The 12,398-nt window shown below is 38.7% G+C and overlaps 1 long non-coding RNA gene across 1 annotated transcript in view; it reads left to right on the forward strand.

The window, feature by feature from the left end:
* Positions 1-3,979, forward strand: part of LOC122236455 — a 32,908-nt gene extending 28,929 nt beyond the window's left edge. Inside the window, exon 3 of the long non-coding RNA XR_006214525.1 lies at positions 3,846-3,979. This is a non-coding gene — a long non-coding RNA (uncharacterized LOC122236455). The remainder of the gene's footprint in view (positions 1-3,845) is intronic.
* Positions 3,980-12,398: the final 8,419 nt, after the last annotated feature.

The following is a 12,398-nucleotide window of genomic DNA, read 5'->3' on the forward strand; positions in this document are numbered from 1 at the left end:
CAGAAGTGAGGTCTAGAGTATAGGCAGTATTGCCTAAGAAGACTATGGAAGCCAGACAGGGATTTAGGTAGTGCAGGAATTAAAAGAGATGCAGGTCCTGGGACAAAGTTTGAGATTAGGGATTTAAGAACCCAGATTCATACAGGCTCTCCATGCTAGGCCATTGAATTATGGCCTAAGGCTCTGTAGGTCTTTTTACCAGTAACTGGAGCAAGCAATCATGAACAATAATCTAAGAGTTAAGCGGGATACATAGTGAGTTGGGTCTGATTTCCATGTGAGTAAAATTTAGAATTGGAAACACTGCCACTGGGCAAGGGTTAGATAATGCTAAGGACAAAGGACAAAGACAGTCGTGCTCTTTCTCCAGATAATGTCCCCTCCACTTCATTGTTGTCTGGGTATTCTGAGATACATAGTCAGAAAGGACCTGGGAAGTCATTGTAATAAAATATTTGTGAATATCAGTTTTGGTCTGGGGTACTACTTGACTCCTATAGCATGGATGATGATTTATGGCAAATTCAATATCTTACGTTTCTGTAATCCCAGATTCTCAACTAGGTGTGATTTTGCCTTCTCCTCCCCCAGCCCAGGACATCTATCAGTGTATGGAAACATTTTTGTTTGTTATGACTGAGGGAAGGGAAAAGGAGTTACTTTTACTCCATCTATACCCTCTGCATCCTACAATGCAAAGGCCGTCTTTCCCCCTGCAGCAAAGAATCATCCAGTCCAAATATCAGTACTGCCAAGATTAAGAAACCCTGCTGTAAACCAAATGGACTCTGTCCTTTCTTTTAGTATTCTGGGATTCTTGATCATTGTGATTGTTGTGGACACGTTTCTTGGGCAGTTATCATACTCCTATAAACATTGTAAACTTATTTGAATATGACAGAATCATCTTTCAGCATAGAGTTTATCTACTAGGTTTCCACAGACAAGCAATGTCAAGCTGTGTCCTTTGCGTGTGTGTGTTGTTTCATAGTGGTGGAATAGGATGAAGCTACAGACCTTCATAGACAGACATTCACAAGGGATTAATTTATGACCTTGACTTCTGAGACTTTTCCCCACCTGGGCTACTCAGTGAAATAGGTGCTCTATAGAGATTCAAAAGTGGTTCTCTTTTTTTCCTCTAAGTTTGAAACTATAGTGTGACCTAATACTTGTTTTACTGCTGATTAGTTCCTTCAGTGCAGTCAAAATCAACAAAACCTGGAGTGAAATCCTGTCATTTTTGTAAGCATATTCTCTCCTCATCAAGAAACATCCTGGAGACTTGGCCTGGATTTCATAGAGTCTGTATCCTGGGGTACCAATAAAAGGTGTGCTGACTAGCCAGAATTGAGGAATCTTTGTCCATCTGTTAATCAATTGGGTTTACTTAGGGCTACTTGATTTTTTCAAAGGAATTTTTCTGTAGCAGAGAATTTCTAGGCTCCTTAATTCTAAGTCACTGAGGGACTAGATGAGTTCATTTCCCCTTGTGTTAAGGGGCCTTATATGTATCTAACATGTAGAATCATGGATTTGAAAAAGTTCTGAAAGGAATTGGCAAGCTACTGTACAAAGCCAAACCTTGTTTTGCTGCCTGCCTGCTTTTATAATTAATATTTTATTGGAACACAGAAATGCTCATACATTTACATATTATCTGTGGCTGCTTTTGCATTGAAATGGCAGGGTTAAATAGTTGTAACAGAGACTGTATGTCTCACAAAGCCTAAAATAGTTATTATTTGTTTATGGAACAAGTTTGTTGACCCCAACCCAATCCAACTTTGACATTTTACAGATGAGTAAACTAAATCCTAGAGAGAGTAAGTGACTAGCCCAAGATCATACTGCCAACAGAATGGAGGGTAAAGTCTGGTTAATATATGTTTTGAGGAATGAGGATGACGAATATCAGATCATTGACAAGCTGTGTTCTAACAGCAAAATGGGGGAAAATAAATATGCTATAAGTCACTTTACCTAAAGACAAAAACAACCAAAACAACTGTCCTGATTGATTTATTTCCCCCACTGAATTGCTCAGTCATCTTTATGTCATACAGATATAGCTGAAGTAAGACTTGAGTCAAGTGATATCACAATTTTGTGCAGTTAGATTGCTGTTTTCTGAAAAATAGCAGAATATTTATTGGTTAGCCTCCTTTGTCTCAGTATTATATTCCTCAAAAGTTGAATTATTGATAGTAAGTCAGGGAAGACATTTTGGTAATTGCTGAAATCCTGAATGTATTTAGACTGACTAACTGTTCCTGTGTTCTGCTGTGGCACCAGCTGACAGTGATGAAATCTATAGAAGTAGGACACATTTCCATAACATGAATATTCAGGGTTGGTGATGCAAGAATTATTATTAAACCACTGGGAAGGAACACGTTCTCCTTATTATTTGATTGAATACTAAATGCTGCCTTTTAAAAATAATTCCGTGTGAACACTTTGATAATGAGGAAAGAGAGATGCATGGGAAAAAAACTCATACATTTTCCCCTGGTACATAAGAAGGAAATTAAATTTAAAATATATAGCGTGTCTAGAGGAACTGTTTTGGAATCATTAGCTATATTTCATCTACATCTGTGTTATGTATATTAAAGTATAATGTAGTAGATGTCAGGACAGAGTTTGATTTAAATGATTTATATAAAATTAGAATATGTAAGGAAGCATGCTTAACCATAAATAAAGACCCCTAAAATTAGTAAAATGCTGATTACAAATAATAATAATTATCACCAAAACAGTATTTGTTAGATGTTGGACATTACCACATTTCTAGGGAAAAATATTTGCTTTTCTATAAATGACACAGTTTATATTTATCAAAGAGTCCTAGAACCTCTAAGAATCCTGAACACACAACTGAAGTTCCATCACATATGAAGTATATCTGGTTCTTCACCGCAAAGATTTTATGTGTGAGAAATAGGGAAGAAGGGAAACTGATTTCATTCATTCATCCTCTGAACATGCATTGAACCTCTGCTGCGTGCCAGGCAGTGTACGAGGCTCTGGTCCCACACAAATGAAACAGGCACAGAGCTCCTGTCTTCTAAAACCCATGATCTAAAGGTTGGTGCAGGCAAATAAATGGACAATTTCAACAGAGAATGGTATGTGTTCTGTAATAGAGGTAAGGTCAGGAGGCTGTTGTGCCCAGTTTCTCTTCCCTTTTGCTAGTTGTTCTAGCTCCTCTCCCCCAATCAGTTTGGGTGGGGTTGTCCTTTGGGCTAAAATGGAGTTTGGTACCCTTCTATTTTTCTCTTTCTACCACCTTCTCCCACCTTGACGGTAATTGGGTTGTACTTGCCCTTGACCGTTTTCTCCAAGCTGCTCATACCTCTTTAGTGCCTTGGGCTTTAGATTTTTCACTTCCTCCATCTTTTCTTTTTCTTCCTCCTCACGAAAAGTAAGCTATCTAGTGAGTCCCTATTACTGAGGTTCACTGTATCAAATAGTAAAACAAATACACATTCAGTTAAGTCATCAGTTAAGCAGTTAAGCAGGTGACTGTTGACTATTGGCGAATATATCCCAGGATCGATGTAACATTTTATTTTACGTGGGAATTCTTGATGACTACAGATCCTTTATCCAAGTAGAATGGAGGGGAGTGAGGCTAAAGTTTCAGGCATTGGCATCAAAAGGTGGAAGAGACGTTTTTTGGTCCCTCAGATCATACTATATAGGCAAAAGATAAATGAACAAGAGACTTGTTGAAGCAAAGTTAGTGAGAAACTGGAATAACCATAGAATTGTCACACACAATTCTTTTTAGCCCAGTGGCCGCTCATCCCGTATTTTTCTTCCTCCATTTCTTAAAGGGACAGACATCAGCTCTATATGATGCCTCGCTGCATGATATATTCAGAAGAATATGGATTTTGGATTCAGAACAGTGCTCAAATCAGACCTATTTTCTGCAAAAATAAAAATGCATGTGCGAACACGTAGCATACTTCTTGGCTTCAGATATCAATATATGTGTTCAGATCCATGTATGTAATAGTTTTTTCTTTATTTTCCTCCTTCCTTCCTTTACTAAGAGGGATAATAAGTAGTAGCTATTTGCACAAGTCTGAGTAAAGAAGCTTTGTAGAGAGAGCAAAAAGTTTTTCTGGGACTGACCTCCACAGGGCAAATTCAGAAACTGGCAGATCGACATTATTTATTCACAGAGAGAACTGCATTGTAATCACACTCCTGGATGCACGGAGTGAATGAGTGACAGCTGAAAACCTCAGTCACTGTGAGATGGCAACCTGAAATGGGTGCCTCTGAGGGAAGGGACAGAGACCTCCTCCAAGGTCCTGCAGAAGCAAGGTGGCAGGCAGCATTGCAGGGGAGGCAACAACTGAGAGAGGCGGCTGCAGAGAGGAGCTATTATGTGATGCTTCTTTCTGAGGTGGGGTGACAATTTGTATGTGCTTCAAGATAAGAGCCACCGCAGATCCCCTCCAAAGAGCCACTCTCAAAACTCTGGTTTTGACCTCATTCTTGAGGCTTTTAAGAAGTAGTACCCTGAAGCTATTTTGTTTGTTTTCTTTTGCTTTAATGGCCTACAACATTACAACATGGGTTTAAGTGCAAGAGAGTTTAGAGAAATGGAAAGTCACTGATGTAAGCAAAGTTGAAAAGGAAACACGATTCATGTTAATTTTACTGACATAACTCACGGCAGAAGTGGCTGAGTTTTTTGGCAGAAGGAGTGGGACATTGCTGGTAGGTAGTGTGTGGTCATGGCTGAGATAGCTGGGATAGGATGTGAGCCCGAAACTGTTGCCCTGGTTAGGAAGAGGGGAAGGATGTCTGAAACCACTTTTTCAGAGTAGAGTGCCAGGGATAGAAAGAAAAGCACCAAAGTAAAGTCAGTCATAATAAAGCACCCTTTTTCTCTCCTGCCCCACAGTTATGGGGATGAACAGCTGTTACCCAAGACACTATGGTAAGGAATTTATGGAAAGATAGCATTGGCAATGATTTCAGAGACAGGTAGATTCATGTGAGTCATTGAACTCTACCTGAACCACTTGTGAGACAAAGAGGACACACTAGACAATCTCTTAGGGACAGAAGGTTCAAAAAAGGAAATGGGCTAGAGAAAGCGACAATCAATAATGTTGTTATGAGACAAAATGAGAAGACAAATAGGAAGCAAAATAGGTAAGGGAGCAGCAGGCACCGGGATTAGAGGCAGTTCTAGGATAACTTTCAAAGAGTAGAGATGTGTCAACAATAGCTTGATAATAAATCAAGTATTTTATCAGGGAAGCTTGGTGCTTTCCCCAGTATCCCACCCCCAGAGCTGTTGTTCCATCAAACTATATCTTCTTTGGTCCAGGAGTTTCCTGAGTCTGTTTTGGGAGGCAATAGTACCTTCTGAGTAAACCAGAGACTTCACCAGAACCAGATGGGAGCTGATTTGAAAGAGTCTTCATGATAACTGCTGTTGGTCACATTCCTTATGTCTGGGCTCACATAGATAGAATTTAGATTGAGATTCTTCTGTCTTTCCAAGGAAAGGAAATCATAACTGCATATTTCAGTTTTTTTTTATTAGTGATAATAAAATCATTGCTATTTTATCACAGGATTCAAAAAATTGATCTGTCAGAGCATTTGCTTTTTGATGTTCAATGTAGATGACCTTATAAGGACAATGTATCAATAGTATTGTTCTATTTTGTAGCATAATTAAGGTAATATCTATGCCTTATATAAGAATATGCAGAATGAAAAGTTGTCATATTTTTGGTACAAATGCAGTGACAGAGTATATAGTAACATATGATAACTTACTATTTTTAAAAGACAGCATTCAATTTTTGGCCCAGAATTGGAGGTGTGATTTGCTAAGTCTAGTGTAGAAAAACTAACTCATTAATCTAGAGCTGAAAGGGATCAGTGAGACAGATAAGGTTTCCCCGGGTGACACTGGTGGAGCATGTCTCAGTGTAGAGCCTGTACAGTCAGGAGAAGCATGAGGAAGCCCAGAAGAAGAAGGTTAAAAAAAAAAAAAAAAAGAAGGTAGGCCAGAAGAGGGATGGAGTGGACTATGACCAAGGGCCAAACACTTTTATTATTCCTATTAGTGAGGAAATGGAGTATTTCAAAAAATTCTTAAGGGGAGGAATATTTAGATCCTCCAGGGCAATTCTCTCCCTCTCAAGTTAAGATCTGCTTATGTCCTGTTGCTAGGTCTTGTTTGCCTTCTATCGGGTTGCTCCCTCAGGCATTTTCAGTACTATCCCCAGGAGAAGAGTGGTCTTAATGGGTAGAATGACTATTTGGAAGGTCTTGGGTCTCATCTGGAAAGCGAGATCATCTACCATGTCCTTCATCACATTCTTGTCAATGACAATGGAAGAAAATTGCTCCTTGTGTTGATCCTTGGAACTTCAGAGGAGCAGGGCAGCTTCCCAGCATGAATAGGATTACTGGCACCAGTGAATTTTTAATTTTTACTGCTCATATCAGTTTGTTAGGGCTGTTATTTAAAAATAGCACAGACTGGGCAGCTTAAATAGCAGAAATTTATTTTCTTATAGTTCTGGAGATTAGAAGGCCAAATTCAGTGTGCTAGTAGGTTTGATTTCTCCTGATGCCCCTCTTTTTCAATTACAAGTGGCTTTCTTGCCATGACATGACCTTTCCTCTGTGCACATATACCCCTAGTGTCTCTTCCTCTTCTTATAAGGACACAAATCCTATTGGATTAGGACTTTGCCCTTCTGACCTCATTTTACCTTAGTTACCTCTTTAAAGGCCCTATCTTCAAATTTAGTTATATTAAGGGCTTCACCATACAAATTTTGAAGGACATAATTCAGTATATAACACTTGTCTTGCAGCTTCTGTTGGTGGAAGGCATCAGTAGAGATGTAGCCTGAAAAAATATAAACCTGATTTCTTTTGAGCCACTGATATTTTAGGATTGATTGTTATTGCAGTGCAGCCTAGTCTATTCAGATTAATAATTGTGGCTTATCTTTTTTTTTATTTGAATAGCAGCATATTGTTCTGTGTAATAAGATAGGACAATTTTTAGTAGGCCCTGCACTCTGATACACCTGCATATGTATACCAGACTATCCAGAAAGGATGTTTGAAAAGGGTGATACTTAGGTGAGAAGTTGGAATTTCAACAATAGTTAGCAACTGTTTATTGAGCACCCACTGTGTCAGGCCCTAGAGAGAGAAGGGGCCATTATCACTATCTGATAGCCCAGGGAAAAAGAGATATTAAACAAACATACCAGATAGGTTATTATTTAGATAAGTGCTAATAAAAGATTATATTTTAGTTTTTATTTTTTCATTTTTGGCTTCAAAGTTGACTGGTTTCTTATGAATCAGATCTGTTATATCTGGAAATTAGATAATATTTGCTGCATGAACAGAGGCAAGCACTGAAAGGGTAGTGTTGTAGGCAGGATAACTGAAATTGTACCAGTACTTTGTGGCCAGATTTGGGTGTCCTCAGTCTATAGATGATAACTGAAATCATGGGAATGAATGGTATCACCCATGTTGATGAGACTAATGTTGGGTAAGAGCAAGAGCCCAAGAACAGGTGGAGAATGAGGTTCATTCAGAATGACTGAGACAGAATCCCTTGGAGATGTAGGAAGGAAGTCAAGAAAGTAGTATTACAAAGTCAAATCAAGAAAGCATTTTCAGGAGTAGGAGGGAGTGGATGTTCCTGCCAAGATTTGAGTAATATGAGAACTAGAATGTGCACTTGAGGTTTTGCAACAAGGAAGTCATTAGTGACTTTAGTAAAAGTGGTTTCAATAGAGTGGTGAATGTAGAATCAGATCTAGCAGGTTGAGGTGTGAATAGGAGTTGAGGAAATGGCTGTAGGAAGGTATGCATCCCTTTTAAAAAACATGACTGTGAGAGGAGTGAGGCAGAGTGATGGTTGGGAGAAAAAGAAATGAGAAGGGTGAATTATTATGTTTTAAATTAGAAAAAGCAAATATAAATTCTAATGGGAGGAGGTAGAACACAAGCAGTTGAAGATATAGGAGAGAGGGTATAATCCATAGAGCTGGGTCCTGAGATGATAGGGGCAGATGAGGAAGGGTAAACCTTGTTAAGAGGAAGGACTTCTGTTATGGTAGGGAAGGATGAGAAGATGGCTGGAGAAGAAAGTTTATAGATTTGTAGCAGGAAAATGAAGGAATTTATGTGTGGTGGTGTGGTAGTCATTAATGCTATTGCCAGTTATTTTTGGTTTCTCCTGCAGGGCATTTTGGGATTACATTTCCTTGTCTTCTTGGAGTGGTCAGGAGATTTGCTTTGGTCATTAAAATGTGAACAAAACCTTCTAGGTGGATGGATACTTTGAGAGCCACTGGGTAATTTGCCACATTCTGTTCCCTTTGCCAAAGGGATTAACAGCATTCGAAACAGTGGCTGCTCCATTAGTCAGACTCCTGAGGACAATGAAGAGCAGACCTAGGTGAGCTACTATGGACATATAGTGTGAGCAAAAAATAAGCTGAGATTTTTTTTTAAGCCACTGAGATTTCAAGATTACTTGTTAATGTAGCATAACCTAGTCTATTCGAACTATAATTATCACTTGTATTCTCTCTGAGAAGCCAGAAGGGATATCCTTCTAAGCTGAGCTCTAAAGTGAAATTATTGTTTATTTTAAAGTCAATCTAGTTTATCAGTCACACTTACCAATTTTATACATTTGGTTGGAGGCAGAAGAAATGACCAATATGTTCACTTATTTCAGCATCTTAATTTTTCTTCACATAGAAGTGGTAATGACTCATACTTACAACAACACAAAATAGCTTTTTAGAAATCTGTAAAATAGATAATGTTGTATTGAGTTGTTTTAAAGTAAAGCAAAAGCAGGCCATTGAGAAAGCAAAACTTTATTGCTAAAAATCAACTTTAGAATATCCTCTTTCTAAATTACCATAGAAGAACAGGTAAAAGCATAGCACAGAGAGACATACAAAGTGAAGGAGGGACTTGTGAGTTCCTGAAGACATCAAGAAAACTTGCTTTTCTACCAAAACATCAATGCACAATTAGAGATTTAAGGACACAGAGAAAGACAATGGAAAACCAGAGCTGATTCATGCTAAAAATATGTGAAATGCAGTTTTTTTTAAAGCTAGTGGTTTTGTAAAACCCTTTAAACAGATAACTAACAGATAACTAATGTCCAGTTAGAAATAATTTCAATACATATAACTGCATATACATATATATATGAACATGTATATGTATTATACACACACTTATAATAAGGATTTGGTGGTAAGAGGCTTTTTGGTGTTTGTTCTACTTTAGTTTAACAGCATTTAAAAAAATTCCTAAGTGAAAAGCTTTGCAATAAAGAGGAGAAACAAAATTCCCTTTTACATTAAACTCAATCATTACCCAGAATCATGCTTATATGTGTTTAGTTACTCAGATTGTTTAAAAACAAATGAAAAACAGAATAATGCAACTTCCTTTACTGTCTAGTCTCTTAGCTCAGATGAAATTCTAGGCCAAGATATTGCCGCAGATAAGAACCTCAGAGCTGTTTTGGATGAATTTGGGTAGTTTCAGCGGCCCCTTACTGGAACTGGAATTTATAACAATATTTGCACAAAACAGGAATAGGTAAGCAAGTCAGTTATCTGAAAATAAATTTATTTTATTCTAATTAATTTGGAAATATCCCATCTAACTCCAAAAATTACAGAAAATGATGATAAACCTCATTAGTGAATGGAAATGCCAGGGTGTCCTGCTTGTATTTCATGGAAGCAGTTGTATTTGGCTCATCCAGTCTTTATTTGATGAAGGGTCAAAGTTATTAAAAATAGAAACAAAACAAAGCAAAATACATGAGTCAGCAACAACATAAAACACAGGGCGAGTTCTTTTAAAGAACACAGACAATTGTTGGCCCCATATTACAAGTCGAGAGGTGTTTTGGGCTTCATCATTGCCTCAGCCCATGTTCTCTTCACTCTCCTTTCCTCTATATTTATGGTGCATCCTCAGGTTGTAAACAAGATGATGACCACAGTTTCTGCTTTTCTAAATTAAAAAGAAATTTTTTTGATGTTTTTATTTATTTTTGAGAGAGAGAGAGCAAGAGAGCATGCATGCATGAGTGAGCGGGGGAGGGGCAGAAAGAGAGGGAGACACAGAATCTGAAGCAGGTTCCAGGCTCTGAGCTGTCAGCACAGAACCCAACTGGGGCTTGAACTCATGAACCATGAGATCATGACCTGAGCCAAAATCAGATGCTCAGCCGACTGAGCCACCTAGGTACCCCTCAGTTTCTGGTTTTCTAATCACCCAGAAAAACATTCGAAGGAAGAAGAGGAAATGCTGGTGTACCATGTTCGAATGACACACTGAACTAATAATAGAGCCTAGGAAAATGGAATGTTCTCTTTGGTTTAAGCTATATAAGAGTCATATCAGGACTGAATTATGTGTGCTGTTTGTGGAAGAGGGCTACCTGACAGAAAGGAGGAAGGGATGAATAGAGGTTGGTTACAGTCAGGCAAGAACAGTATCCATAACATAGGTTTGTGTGATTCACACAGCCTCTTATTTTTTTCTGCTTGTGGTAAGTTTTGCTATAGCAGATTTAAGGTGTTATTCTAGCAGCTGAGTCCTGCTAGAGAGTCAAGGCAATAATATAATTGGGATCCCTTGGAGAGACTAATTTATATAAATGTACTTAATTTTATTGCTAAGGAACACATTTCTCAGTCCTTCCCCCTACTCTAAAGAAAGTTACAAAGTGCTCAAAGTTACTTGCTGCGAAAGGGAACTTTTATAAGTAGTTAATGAAGTTTTAGTGCCTGCACTGCAGCGTATTTGATTATTGGGAAATCCCGACATTAATCTAAAACTCTTTCTCAGCTCTCTTACTCCGTCATTAAAGGCATCTTCTCATTGGTCAATTTATCTCCACTGATATTGATCTTGCTCTAATTTTGGACCTACTAGTTAGTGCCTCGTTGTGAAAAGGGAAGGCTGTGAAGAATGCAATACCACCCCTTCCGCCTCTCTCTCTTTCCCATACGTATACAGTGCTTTTCCCTATGGGGATCAATGAATTTAAAGCATCACAAGACCGGGGTGCCTGGGTGGCTCAGTCGGTTAAGCATCCAACTTTGGACTAGGTCATGATCTCACGGTTTGTGAGTCTGAGCCTTGCATCAGGCTCTGTGTTGACAACTCAGAGCCTGGAGCCTGCTTCTCATTCTGTGTCTCCCTCTCTCTCTTCCCCACTCACACTCTGTCTCTCTTTCTCTCAAAAATAAATAAACATGAAAAAATTTAAAAAAAAGCATCACAAGACCAAGTGGGATATATTTTATTTGAGATATAATCATGTTTTCTTATCATTTGTCCATTGTTTTCACTAGGGTTACCCTTTTTACACCCACCAGGATTTGTCGTTTATGCTTCACCTATAGTACCATGTCCCTGGCATGTATGGGAAGTCTGTGTGGATCAGACATATCTTGATTGGTGTTTCACATCTTCCTCAGCTTTACTTCTGACTGCCATAGCCATGGAGAACAGTTGCTAGCACACTTCCATATCTTGGGTTGCCAGTGCCCCATCTCAAACATGAGCTGTCCATTTCTTGTTTTCTGCCTTGGGCTTTTCTGCGTCCACAGTGTGGACACCTGGGGGTGCCACTTGGCACTCATCCAGGTATGGGGAAATTAATACCCATCAGGTAAACCTAAATTGATGTGCACTGGGGTGTGATGGGTAAATATTTCTCCCTCTCATTCCTCAGGTAAGCACTTTTTAAAAAAAGATGTTTTTTTATTTGTTTTGAGAGAGAGTGAGAGTGAGTGGGGAAGGGGCAGAGAGAGAGGGAGAGAGAAAATCTCAAGTAAAATCTCTGGGCTGATAACACAGAGCCTGACACAGGGCTCGATCTCATGAATGAGATGATGATGATCTGGGTCGAAACCAAGAGTCGGACACTTAACTGACTGAGCCACTCAGGCTCCCCTCAGGTGAGCACTTTTAAGGTTCATTCTAAATAACACAATGAAATAACAGTGTTGGTCAACCCAATAAAGCATTCTTTTTAAAAAAGACCTAGAAAAATTAAAGCAGTGGTGCCTAGATGGTTCAGTTGGTTAAGCATCCAAATCTTGATTTTGGCTCAGGTTATGATCTCCCAGTCATAAGATTGAGCCCCGTGTCGGGCTCCATGCTGAGTGTGGAGCCTGCTTAAAATTCTTTCTCTCTCCCTCTGCCCTCTCCCCTGCTCATGGTCTCTTTCTCTCTCTTTAAAAAAAATTGAAGCACACTTGACATAAAGCTTCACAAATCTGTTTTTTTTATTTTATTTTTTATATCCAAGTTAGCAT

This window comes from Panthera tigris, chromosome A2, assembly GCF_018350195.1.
Source record: "Panthera tigris isolate Pti1 chromosome A2, P.tigris_Pti1_mat1.1, whole genome shotgun sequence".
NCBI classification, from domain to species: domain Eukaryota; kingdom Metazoa; phylum Chordata; class Mammalia; order Carnivora; family Felidae; genus Panthera; species Panthera tigris.